Raw genomic sequence first — 12,861 nt, 5'->3', positions numbered from 1 at the left:
TACCCTGAGTTTTAAAAAGCACAAAATTATATTCAGGGAAGCTAACAAATAACCTTGAAGGATTTGCCGGTAGTGTAAAGTTTACCTAACAAGCAGATTTTTTTAATGTTAGAGAAAGATTATATGAGAGCAAAATTATACAGGGGAAACCACTTAAGTCTATCTTACCTTTTGATGTGGAAATTAGGCCACTATGTAGCTCAGAAATTATATATAAATGCCAAGATCTAAACTAGTGGTTCTCAAATCTTAGAAGGTGTCAGAATTATCTGGCAAACATGTTAAAAATTTCTGACATTTCTATGATGAAACTCTTGAAAAAATTAATGTACTTCTTAACAAAAAAGAATATTAGCAAGTTAAGACATTTCTTTGGTGTAGGCATTACTGGGAAGAAGGCAGACAATTGAGCAAGAGGTAAAAGGGAAAATACAAACAAAATATATACATGTGCAAAAATGGAACAAGGCAATTTAATGAGATGGATTTGACCAACAAGTAGTTGTGTATATATAAATGGACTTGTTAAAATGAAATGTCCTTGTACTACTAATTGAGGTCAATAATTACTGTTTGGAATTATATTGAAATTTGCTTATTCAAAACACTGATGTGAGGAGCCTGAGCTCTTTTGTCTTTTGCTAAGAGCAAACAAAACAAAACAAAACAAAACAAAAAACTCCATAAACTTCCAAAGTTTGGGACTTCCTGATCAGCACAGTTCCCATTATGCTATGTCTTCAGTTCCTCTAATGCAGTAGGAAAGGATTTTCTATGTTTGTTTCTAAGAAGTAGAAAATGAAAAGAGAGAAAGCCAGAAACATATATTACAGAATTTGAGGGGGATCTTGTAGTGTGACATATAAATTCTTCATATTTTTATTGATGTGGAGATACTGTGGCATAAATGATAAATGGTCTATGAATACTTCTTTTTTTTTGGTCGGCTGTGGGGCCTGAACTCTGGGCCTGGGCGCTGTCCCTCAGCTCTTCAGCTCAAGGCGAGCGCTCTACCACTTGAGCTACAGCGCCACTTCTATGAATACTTCTTAAGGTTACAACGTAACCCAAAGTTTTGACAACTAGAAGTAATATTTTAACTTGAATCTTTAGCTCCAGTATTTGGTATTAAACATACACTTTTAGCTTTCATCTGCTGACAGCATTTTATTGTTACTTCAGTAAACATTATTTCTTATACTTCAAGGCACTCTGATTTCTTCCAAAATGTTTCAACTCACAAGGAAAGAAGAAAAGCTGGATATACGTTTTCAACTAATTTCCTGGGTTTTATGACTTTGTGGGAGGAGCAAATGATTGAATGACTGGAAGTCCCACTTTTCCAAGCATGAGTATTTACTGTCTTTACTATCTTCCCTGCCCTCCTAGACCATGCTGTGCACATACAGTTTTACATTTTCCTCCAGAAGAAATTAATTTGAGGGTTTAAGTGATTTCCTTTATTATGACTCCTTAAAACACTGCAGGGTTGGAAAGAGCTGACTCATTATCTTACTCATCGTTTCACAATATAAATGGGTCTTTATTGTTACTGTGATTGAAAGCCTTCAGGCAGAAAGAAACTTCTATAGACCTTGTGTTTAAGGGAAAGAAAATATGTTTTTGCTGTAAAGTGATGTACAAAAGGGGGATTGAGGAGAAATTAAAGATCAACAATTTTTGAACAGTTTTCCATGTATTGACTCAGGATGTGCTTGACAAGCAATACTAAAAAGTCAAGGAAAACAACCATTCTTTGATTATTTTCTGCCCTTGACCAATCAAATAGAAAGTTAAATAGTAACTCAAGATGTTTATAAACAATTCCATAAATTATATCCTATTTGAAAAGCCTAGCATGATTTCTTTCTTGCCTTCTTGGATACTGTATTTCTATGGCAACCTTAACTGTGGATAAATTCCAAAGTTTAGTAAGAGAATAAAAATCTTATTTTGATTATTATTTAATATTGCTTCTGTCTGATTCAATAATTTTTGTTTTGAAGTATTTAACTTGTCATTGTTTTATGTCCCATTTCTCATGACCTACAATTTTATGAGCAAAAAATGAAATATAACCTCTTGCTTACAAGGAAATGTTTTAGTTAACAATTTCTAATAATACCCATTCATCAAGAAAGTCAAACAATAAAAATTATAGGCACACAAAAATTATAAGGTACAAACAAATAGTAATGTGTAATAATATGAAATTATATTGAGTTACATAGCAGTTTGGACATTTTACCTGAATGATTTTTAAAAAAATTTCATCACATTAACAGAAATTCAAAGTAATACAAAAGTCTTTGCTGGCAAAATTGTGGAGAAATGTACGCTCGTACACTTTATGAAGACATATGAATTGCCCTAGTGTCTTCCCCTTGAATAAGGTTTGATTTAGCATCATGTACAGAAATTATTCATGTATTTATAGGAATACTTGCAAACATTTCCTCACTTATGAATAAACCTAAACAGTTCAGTGTGGAACTGATTTTATCAGAAAATATTAGAAACAAACATAAATTATTATAACAATACAATTAAATAAATTATTTTACATCAGTACTATAAAATATTGGGTTACTGTTTAGAAGAATAGATTTAGTAAAATTAAGTGTGTTAGATAGACACGGTGGTTCATGCCTATAATCCTAGCTACTTAGGAGGCTGAGATCTGAGGCTCATAGTTCAAAGCCTACATGGGCAGGAACATCCCTGAGACTATTCTCTCCAATTAGCCAGCAAAAAGCTTTAATCCAATCTATTGCTCAAGTGGTAGAGAGCCAACCTTCAGCAAAAAGACTAAGGGACAGCACCTAGGCTCTGAGTTCAAGTCCCAGTAGTGTTTTAAGACTCAAGAAATGGTAACAGAATAATAAGTATTAGGAATTTATTTATATATTTTTCTAATTTATACTAGATTATTGTACTATATCATACTGTATAAGAAATACATTGATAATATATTTAGAATAATAATATAACAAATTCTGATACGTATTTCCCAGAGCCCTGTTGAAATGGAAGTATTTCACCCCACTTTCCAGCTTCTTTTTTGGGTTGACTAGTGATAGCTATTGACTATCAGCTCTTTCTAAAAGTTGATCTTGGACAGACAGCTCTGATTTTGTCAAAATCACAAGGCCTGGACATAATGACTGGTTACTGCCAGAGTAGAAAGGACTAGCTCCATAAATACAATGAAGGACAACACTGAAGTGTCCTCCAGACTTCTCTATCCATGCCATCAGAACCTTGGCTGAGACTTCATTGTCTTCTATCTTTCCCATCTAACCAGTCCTGTCGTTCTTATGCCCTTTCACAAATGTTGATCACAGCTTCTCACACAACAATCTTTGTTGAAGGGTTTGCTTCCCAGAGAACCCTACCTGTAATCCTGAAAAATTACTAAGTTATCACTGTACTGAGCTAAATTCGAATAAGAATTCTTTTTATTATTTTTATTATTATTATTTTTATTCACCTATTTTATTTACATTTGACTTCGAGCTGTTATATATTAATGTTCTCAAGGTACTGTGTGATTTCTGTTTTCTTTTGTGTTTTCCCCCTATGGTTTATCCCCTGTTCTCACTGCATTCAGTTTTGGTATCCTGGATAGTTGATATACATTTATCAGAACTAGGGAAGGAAGGGGGAACAACAAAATGGTGAGACAGAGGGGGAACCTATGCAGCAGCGATACTCACAAGATGCTGGAAATGAACTGTACAACTTGGCGCGGGGGATGGGGAGTAAAGAGGGAGAAAAAGGAGGTAAGGGTAATAAATTAGACAAGAAATGTAATCACTGCCTTACTTATGTGACTGTAACCCCTATGTACATTACCTCGATAATAAAATAAAAAGGTATTTTATGTTGTAGGTATATGTTAGACTATTTTGTGTGTAAAAATTATTATTCCTAATTAAAAAGAAATGAATTCTACTTCATTTGGTAAAGATTGGCTTTGAATAGGAACTATATTTTATACTTTTTACCTTCAATTTTGAAGTTCAGGGTTTTTCAAGAATTTTATAGAATGCATAGATTTCAATTTCTCAATGCTGACTTTTTTGCTCACTCAATAGATTGTTTTTTCCTGTTCCCCAACTACTGCTGCCCATTGTTCACTCACATTAGCCCACATTTCATCTGTTGTAGCCTCATATTTCCAAAGCAGAACCAACCTAAAGTTATGTAGAAAAGATTTTGTAGCAACAGAGTGTATAGGATAGGATGGAGTGCAAATATGCTGACAAGTTCATGAAATTGTTGACCTATAAGTGCTTGATTTCTGCTAGTTAATATATCTCAGTATCCATTTTTTTCATTTAAAATATATTTTGATTACCTCTTCTTTTCTGAATAAGACTCCCTAAACTTGGGGACCTTTGATGGAGAAAAATAGATTCTAAAGTCTAGTACTTGATTATTAAAATTATCTAGCTTTCAAGTTCTAACTTGGTATAGTCTGTTTATGACTAAAAGGCTAACTGTCAGAGGTTTGTTCTCTAAATGAAATAAATAATTAGCATAAATATTGAAAGTTAAAATACTTCTGTCTCTCTCAAAGCAAGGTTTTGAACAGTGTGATGTAGATTATCTAAGAGTAGACTATATTAAAATAAGAACCAGGTGTTAGTGGATCACATCTGTAATCACATCTGTAATCCTAGCTACTCAGAAGGTTGAGATCTGAGAATTGCATTTTTGAAGCCAGCCCAGGCAGGGAAGTCCTTGAGACCCTTATCTCAATTAATGACCAATAAACCAGAAGAGGAGCTGTGGCCCACATGGTACGTGCTAGCCTTGAACAAAAGTTGCTCAGAGACAGCAGCACGCAGGTCCTAAGTTCAAGCTCCAGGATGAACACAAAAAATTGTTGCAATGAGGTTAGTGTATTTCCACCTGTTTTGACTTGAATTTGAGGAACACCATGAACTTGTTTTCATACAGTTATAAAGCTTTTTAAAATTGTTTTTGTGTAGTTGATATACAGAAGGGTTACAGTCACATGAATCAGGTACAATTTGATTCCTGTGTGTTCCTCATGGTCAAATAATCCAAACTAAAAACTCCATTTTCTATATATCTGAAAAGGATGCTGAATTTGACTGGCCCCATGAAGTTACCACAACATTTTTGCTTAAAGTATGAAAATTACTTCTTGCTATTGAAATAAATACAATTACAGGACTGGGTAAGATGAGGCAGGAGGATTGTGACTGGGATATATAAGGAAAAGCTGTATCAAAAAAGTAAATATTTTCTAATGAATTTCAAGGTACTAGTTATCTCATTAAAGTATACTAGTTTATGGGTATTTTTTATAATTTCATTCCCCATAAGCCCTAAAGATATTTGAAAACAATAATGAGTTGTCAACTAACCACATATTTTAATGCCAATCATGGGGCTAGAATTTAGGGCCTGGCCACTTTGTCTGAACTTTTGTGTTCAAGGCTAGTGCTCTGACATTTGGAGCCACAGTTCCACTTCTGGTTTGTTATTTAATTAGAGAAAAGAGTTTCACAGTTTCCTGCCTGGGCTGGCTTCAAACTGCCATCCTCAGATCTGTCTCCTGAGTAGCTAGAATTACAGGCTTAAGCCACAGGTGCTCAACCCAAACACTTTACGTGTCTACTACATGCCAGTCATATGATATTCTAAATACTCAGAATGTAATGTGAAATAAAAGAGGAAGTTTATCTTTTATCTTTGTATTTTTATTCTGGTTGTGGGTTAAAGTATACAACCTTGTATTTATTTTTTAACCTAACAATGTAAATTATATATAGCATATTACAAAGTGAGAAATTATATACTAGTATCCTCATAGAGATAGATAGATAGATAGATAGATAGATAGATAGGTAGATAGATAGATAGATAGATAGATAGATAGATAGATAGATAGATAGATAGATAGATAGATAGATAGATAGATGTGGAAGTATATACCTAATAACTTATCTTTATAGGTTTTGCTAATATAATCACACCAAAATCTTATCTTTAACAACAAAGATGTTTATTTCTCACTCTGTCATCTGAAGTGTGATGGGTCCTGTGGCAGTAAGGAGGAGGAAAAGTGGAAAATTAAATGCTTGTTCCTAAAGGCTTCCAGCAGAAGTGTTAAATGTCATCTGTTCATATTTTATTAGGTAAAATGAATCAGGAAGATGAGCTGGCATGTTATCAATGTGCTATGTTAAAATCTTACCATCGTCCCACATAGAGAAAGATTCCATTTTTTACCTGTCCTTAATGACTTTTTTAAAAAAGGAATTGGGTGTTTAATCACAATATTAGTGAGGGTAGGTTCCATGTAGAATATACTAATTGGAGTTAAGAATGTTGGCCATTTTCTATTACTTGTAAATGACAGTCCCTTGCCACCTTTTCAGAATCATTTTTCAGACATCGGAAACAGCCAGTGCAGAGTCATTAGACAGGAGCATGGCTAGTGTGTGAAAGTTAGTGTGATTGACTGGAATAAGCAAGACCGAGGGCAGTAGGCAATCAGATCAAAGAGATAAAAAATAAGCAATGAGATCTATGTGCTGCTCAGTCTCTGGCATGTATGTACTCTGAATGAAATAGATAGTCACTATGAAATTTTATATTCCTTGCCTTGCCATTACTTAGTTTTTATTATTCTTATTATGAATGTATTTTTTGATCACTCTGACAAACCTGCCATGTTTTTCATCATTAACTTACAGTTTCCAAGCTTGTTCCAGGCTCTGTGTGGCCGAGAGACTTGCTAAGACTCTTCTGACCACACTGGTGCTGCTCAACCACTGATACCTTCCTCCCTTTCCTTTCTTATCTGCCGCATTGTTTATACCTATAGTTCCCAACACTTTCAAAAGCCTTTGGTTTAGTGATGCTGTTCTGAAATATCAGTTATGTTTGAACAGACCCTAGGGCATTTTGATATTTTTTTTCTGTGCACTTTTCCTTTGTTTTTTTCCATTGGGATACAGCTCATATGACTGAGAGATACGTAGGAGCGATGGCATTACAAAGGTTCTACAATCTTTTTCATTGGCATGAGGCACAAGTAATGGATGCCAGTTGTGTTCAGAGTAAAAATTCTTTGCTCAACATACAACTGTGCCTTCTTTGAAACAAGAAATCCTGTTTAATGTTCATAGGGATTTTTATCTGATTACTACCCCTGAAGCATACAGTGTCAAAAAAAAAAAAAAAGAAAGTCTTCTCAAATACTCTCTGGTAATAATACCAAATAGTACATGTAAGCACAGTTTCTAGTGGAAAGTATTATCTAGGTTCCAATCCTGGCTTCAACACTACTAGATTTGTGATCTTAGATTTTTTGTCAATTTTTCTTTGCCTCTTAAAAATGAATAGGATCTATCTCATGGGTTTTGCTTCCTGGCACATAGTAAATGCTCCACAAAGTTAGGTTGTTTTTATTATTCATCCTCCCTGGAAGTCAGTATTCATACTAAAGCCCTAGGCTACTTCTGATTTAATGGAATGGTTTGAAACCTTCTGGACTCTCTTTGGTAATAAACTATCTTGCTTCTCCTAGATTTATTTTATTCTGCCATTCCTCAGAGAGAAATCCCATAATAAATTGAGTGACAGCTGTAGATTTCATGGCAACACCACTTTCCTTCTTTAGTTTTCTGACCAAAGCTTGAGTGAAATGTTTGACTTCATCCCATTCCAAAGGCATTAGTCTTATTGGGTAAGAAGGAATGCTCCAGTGGCAACATGTCCACTTCAGAAGTCAAAACCATTCACCTGTCAATTACACTAACAGTGAACAGCTGAACAGCCACCACCAAGAAGAGGATTGAGAGACATGAGATCTGAGTATTATGGTCCTTTTGCCAGAAGCCTTGTGAATGCTTATGATGAGTTCATTGGAAATTTTACTCAGAAGCACAGAAGCCATTCATCAATTTGTGAAATGAAAATTTCCAAATGACTAAAACCCAACAATTGATTTAAATGTTAGCATATTCTTTGACTATGTAATAACCTTAGAGATAATATGTCCTTTAGTATAGTAGAAATATATTGAGTAAATATTTCTTTTTATTTTTAATATGTGTTTTTATTTTAAAGATACTGTATAGAGGGGTTACAGTTACATGAGTAAGGTAATGAGGACATTTCCTATCCAGCTTTATTACCCCCTCCTTTGTTTTTCCCATACCATCCCTTCCCTCCCCACCTCCCCAACTCCTCTATCCTCTACTAACGTTGTAAAGTTTGTTTTCAACATAGTGTCTTGTACATGTCATTGTTACAATGGGTCAACCTGTATCCTCATTTCAGCATTTTGTTATTTCCCTTCCCCTCCCCAAATTAGAAAAATGTATATACAAGATGCAGGGCAACAAAATCAAATACAGTGAAAACAAGGGTTATACCATGGGGGAAGAACATACAAAAGAAACAAAAAAATCACATAGTAAATATTTCTTAAATGTGAAGAAAATCTGTTTAATTTTCCTAATAATTCTCAGATGTTATAGTCTCTAAGATTGTGAAAGTATAGACAAGAAACATCATGCCATTTTTGTAATGTAGGAGACCAGACAACATGCTCCAAAATATGAAGACTTGTTGAGCTAAGGAAAAGAAGCAGCAAATGCAAGAAACGTTTCTATTCTCTCTCTGCCTAAAACAGGGCATAGATTTTTAAAGACAGAAGGTATCCTATCCCCATATCTACTAGGAGAACAGAGGTTAACCACTGAATACAGCTGTCAATCTTCGTCATCCACATCACAATACCTGAAGAGTTATATTGACAAACCTAACTCACATTTGCCTGCAATTGGTTTGCCTTTCCTCCAGTTTTCTGCCCATAGACATTTATAGGGATTTTTGGTCACTTCTGTCCTTAAAGATGTTATGTAAGCTGAAATTCAAAGCCAAATCTTTGAGCACTACTCATTCTCTGAGATTCTCCCATATATGCAAAATGTACACATTAATAACTTGTTTACTTTTCTCATTAATCTGTCTTTTGTAACAACAGTATATTCCAAATAGAAGCCTATGGAGGTTATTATTTTTCCCCTTAAGTGTTCCAACCTTCAATGTCATTTTGATGCCTGTTATTTATAGTTTGACATTTTGATCTAAGGTTACAAGGATCTGCTTGCTTTTGCCCTGCACTATTATTTTGGCTCCTTCATATGCTATACATTTTCTGTACTCTTAATAAAATTGGACACATATAATTGTATATGTGTACACTCTTTCATGTTAATATTTTATCTGACTTCTAATAGTTGTAGTCACATAAATTCTTCCCGTGTACATCAAAATGTACCCAACCTTTAAAACCTATCTCAAAAATATTATTTTGTCAAATGTCTTTCCAGAAATCACCTTGAAATGAATTTTCCCCACTTAAGTTCTCTAGATTGCTCTCAGTGAATCTTTTAGCGTAAGCATAGCACTATTCTTTGCCTAAATTCTACATTATCCTGCACCTAGCAGAACAATGTTGGTGCTCTATCCAGATCTATTCTTTTTCTGCAGAGTGAGGACCTCTCTCCTCAAGACTTGCAACTCTTTACAACTCTTTGTTGGAAAGAATATTGCGGGAAAAGTTTTGTCAGACAGAAGGAAATATTTGGCTTGGGAAATCACTGCCCTCTATGTAACCCTTGGTCTACCCTTGATCAATGTATAATCAATTTTGGATTATTGAATAACAGCTTTCTTTCCTGTGGGAAAGCTGTGGGGAACAACTTACACTCCAGATCTATCATGTAGTATTAAGCTCTGTCTACTCTATGCACTTATGGGATTCTTCCCTTTCCCCATTTCTCCCTCTATCCCTCCTCTGTCTCTGTCTCTGTCTCTATCTCTCTTCCTTTCTGGTTCCCTTATAAATATATCATTAATAAATCACCTGTGCAGCAATTGCCATCTCAGGATCTTTTACTGAAGAACTGAACCCAATACATAACACTCTTACATTAAAACATGGATTCATGCACTGGAGGTCTGGCTCAAGTGTGTTAGAGTATGACCAATCATGTGCGATAAAAACCGAGAGAGGGGGGGGGGAGGGAGGGAGTAAAGGAGAGGGAGGGAAGGAGGGAGGGAGGGAGAGAGAGAGAGAGAGAGAGAGAGAGAGAGAGAGAGAGAGAGAGAGAGAGAGAGAGCACTCATAAGGCCCTGAGTTGAAGCCCTGGTGCTACTACAAGAAAAAAATATGTGTTCTATTCATCTTTCCTATTTCCCACATTTCCCAGAAGAGGGCTAATTATATAAAGTTCCTTAAATGTCATCAGGATAAAGGAAAACATGAGTAATGTATGGTTTATTGGTAGTTCAGAGATAATTCCAAAATGTTACTTCATAGAGAAGGAAGTTTTCGACCACTGGTTTGTATTCTTACAACCTCCCCAATCAGTTCATCACCATCCTGTGCACATAGTGATTATCATAGAATAATTAATCTGGTAATGTAAATGTAGTATCAGGAACATATTATCCACCTATATAATACATTTTTTATTGTACACCTACTACTTGTCATAATCTTCAAAAACATTTTATTAGGATTTTAATTTTGTTGACTTGAAAAGCAACCAAGACATAACTTGACAATAATGATAGTCAATAGAATTAAAAAGTATATATTAGATCTTTCTGGGGTGGTTTTAATCTTCCTCTTGAGTTAATATTCACTTATCCAACAGGCTGATCCATCGGGCTGGGATAATAATGTTACTATTCAATTTAAAAAATACTCACATACTCAGAAAAGTGAGATTAAATACAAATGCTCAAATGAAAAATCTAAAACAAAAATTGATTAAATGATTCGAATGTGGGCTGCAGGTTTTACTAAGCTTTTATTCACCAAGGGCCTGAATGCAAAATCATTGGTACAGGATAGGACAAACATACAGCACTCCTCCTGTAATGCTATTATGAATATCCAAATTGCTCTTTGTAGGAAAAAGGTTTCTCACCCTGGCATGCAGTTTTTCTTTAGCTACCCTAAGAAGTGAGGTTGGGATGATTTTCCATGCATCTTGCTCAGGATTATTGATTAGTTCATACTCCTTCTCAAACCTGCCAAAAACTTCTTTCATAGTTTTCTTTGCAAATCTGATAGGCTATTCACTTTCTGCAAAGAAGTATCAGGAAAAGGGGCAGGAGAAGATGAAAACTGAAAGTGTCAAAGGGTCAAATCTAGATAAATGAGTGTTAAAAACCCTTCTTAGAAAAACAACATAATTCTCGAAAAACTTCAATGGCGGTATCATCCATTATTTCCTTATTTGTCTGCAGAAGGACTAGCTAATCTTTCAAACTATAAAACATGCTGAAAATCCAAAATTAAAAGCTTAATCTAACTTGATTCAGTCATTTGTGCTGGCCTTTCAGTAACTACAATTTTCCTACGCATGCCTCTCAAATATCTAGGATTTCAGATGTGTCCCACCATACTTAGCTTGGTTATTGAGATGGGGATCTCATTAATATTTCCCCTAGGCTGGCCTTGAACCTATATCCTCCCGATTTCTGCCTATTGAATAGCTGTGATTATAGTGTGTACCATTATTACTGGTCCTTATATTTTATTTTACTTTTATTTTCCCTGTCATCTTGTTCTTTTGTATTTCTGTTTAAATTTGTGGTTACATATATTCAATCTGTCAGGTCATAACAAAAGTTAAGGTTCCATAATCATTTTTTTGTCTGTGATTTATTCTGGGAACTAAACAAGTCTGTTGACCATGTTGATTTTAATCCCACTTCACTATAAGATTATGTTGAGAAATAGTCTGATTATGGTAAAACTCACTGGAGTCCTGAAAATATATTTAATATTGCTACTCTTTAGATTTCTGCATTATTAGTTTTTACTCCTCTCCTTTGACTGGAGCTAGTGTGAAATGTGCTATTGTTACTTTGTTCACCAAACCATAGTAGCTTTAATCTTGACTATTTGTGCATTCTAGCTAACACTTATATTGATCTATTTTGAAATCAACAAAAATAGATTAAAGCAGATCACAAATGTAAAAATGAAGAGGATGTTGCAGAACTACATGTTAAATAATGATACATTAAACAGGATTGATAACCCAGTGCTACCCATTTTATTGCAATAAATATCAGTTTGAATATATAAAACATTACTAAATAAAAATCCTTCAAAGGATATCTTTTACACTACATATATAAAGTATTTAAATGTTAATATGATTCTGAACTAACCATAACATTTTAATGCCTCACATTAAGCATTGTACACTTAGGAGAAAGAGCAAAGTGGAAAAATAAAATATGGTTTAATAATCTAACTCTCTTGTGCATTTTGCAGTAGACTCTTCACTTGTTTATTTATTGGCAATATCAATCTTAAAATAAAGTAGTTAAGAATCCTAAAATGTTACTTCCTACTCCAGCATTAAAGGTCCAACCGCTTTCTTAATTTCCATACTTTCCAAACTGTGAGCCTCATTCTGATGTTTCATTCTGTTCACTTTTAAAATTGTACAAAGAGTAACAGAAATAGCACAGGTGATGATGTGATTTACTTATTGGCACTAAATTCTGATATTTGAAGAATGGAAAAAAATCTTGATATTTCAACAAAGCTCAGTAACTGGCTGCTTCTAGTTAGCTCATTATAAAGCTGATTCTTAGGAAAGAACTTTAAAAACCTGTTATGTTTTAAATATGAAGTATCCCCTAAAGGATAATGTAATGAAGACTTATCAGAATATTAATTTTCAGAGATGAAGAGGTAGAGAGATGATGCAATCTTGAAGGTATTACCTTCATCAGTGGCTTAATAATCCATTGATGATCACAGCAGAATGGTTCCAT

Source organism: Dipodomys spectabilis, unplaced genomic scaffold (genome assembly GCF_019054845.1).
Source record: "Dipodomys spectabilis isolate Male_0828 unplaced genomic scaffold, ASM1905484v1 ptg000324l, whole genome shotgun sequence".
NCBI classification, from domain to species: Eukaryota; Metazoa; Chordata; class Mammalia; order Rodentia; family Heteromyidae; genus Dipodomys; species Dipodomys spectabilis.
Note: the sequence above shows the minus strand (reverse complement) of the source record.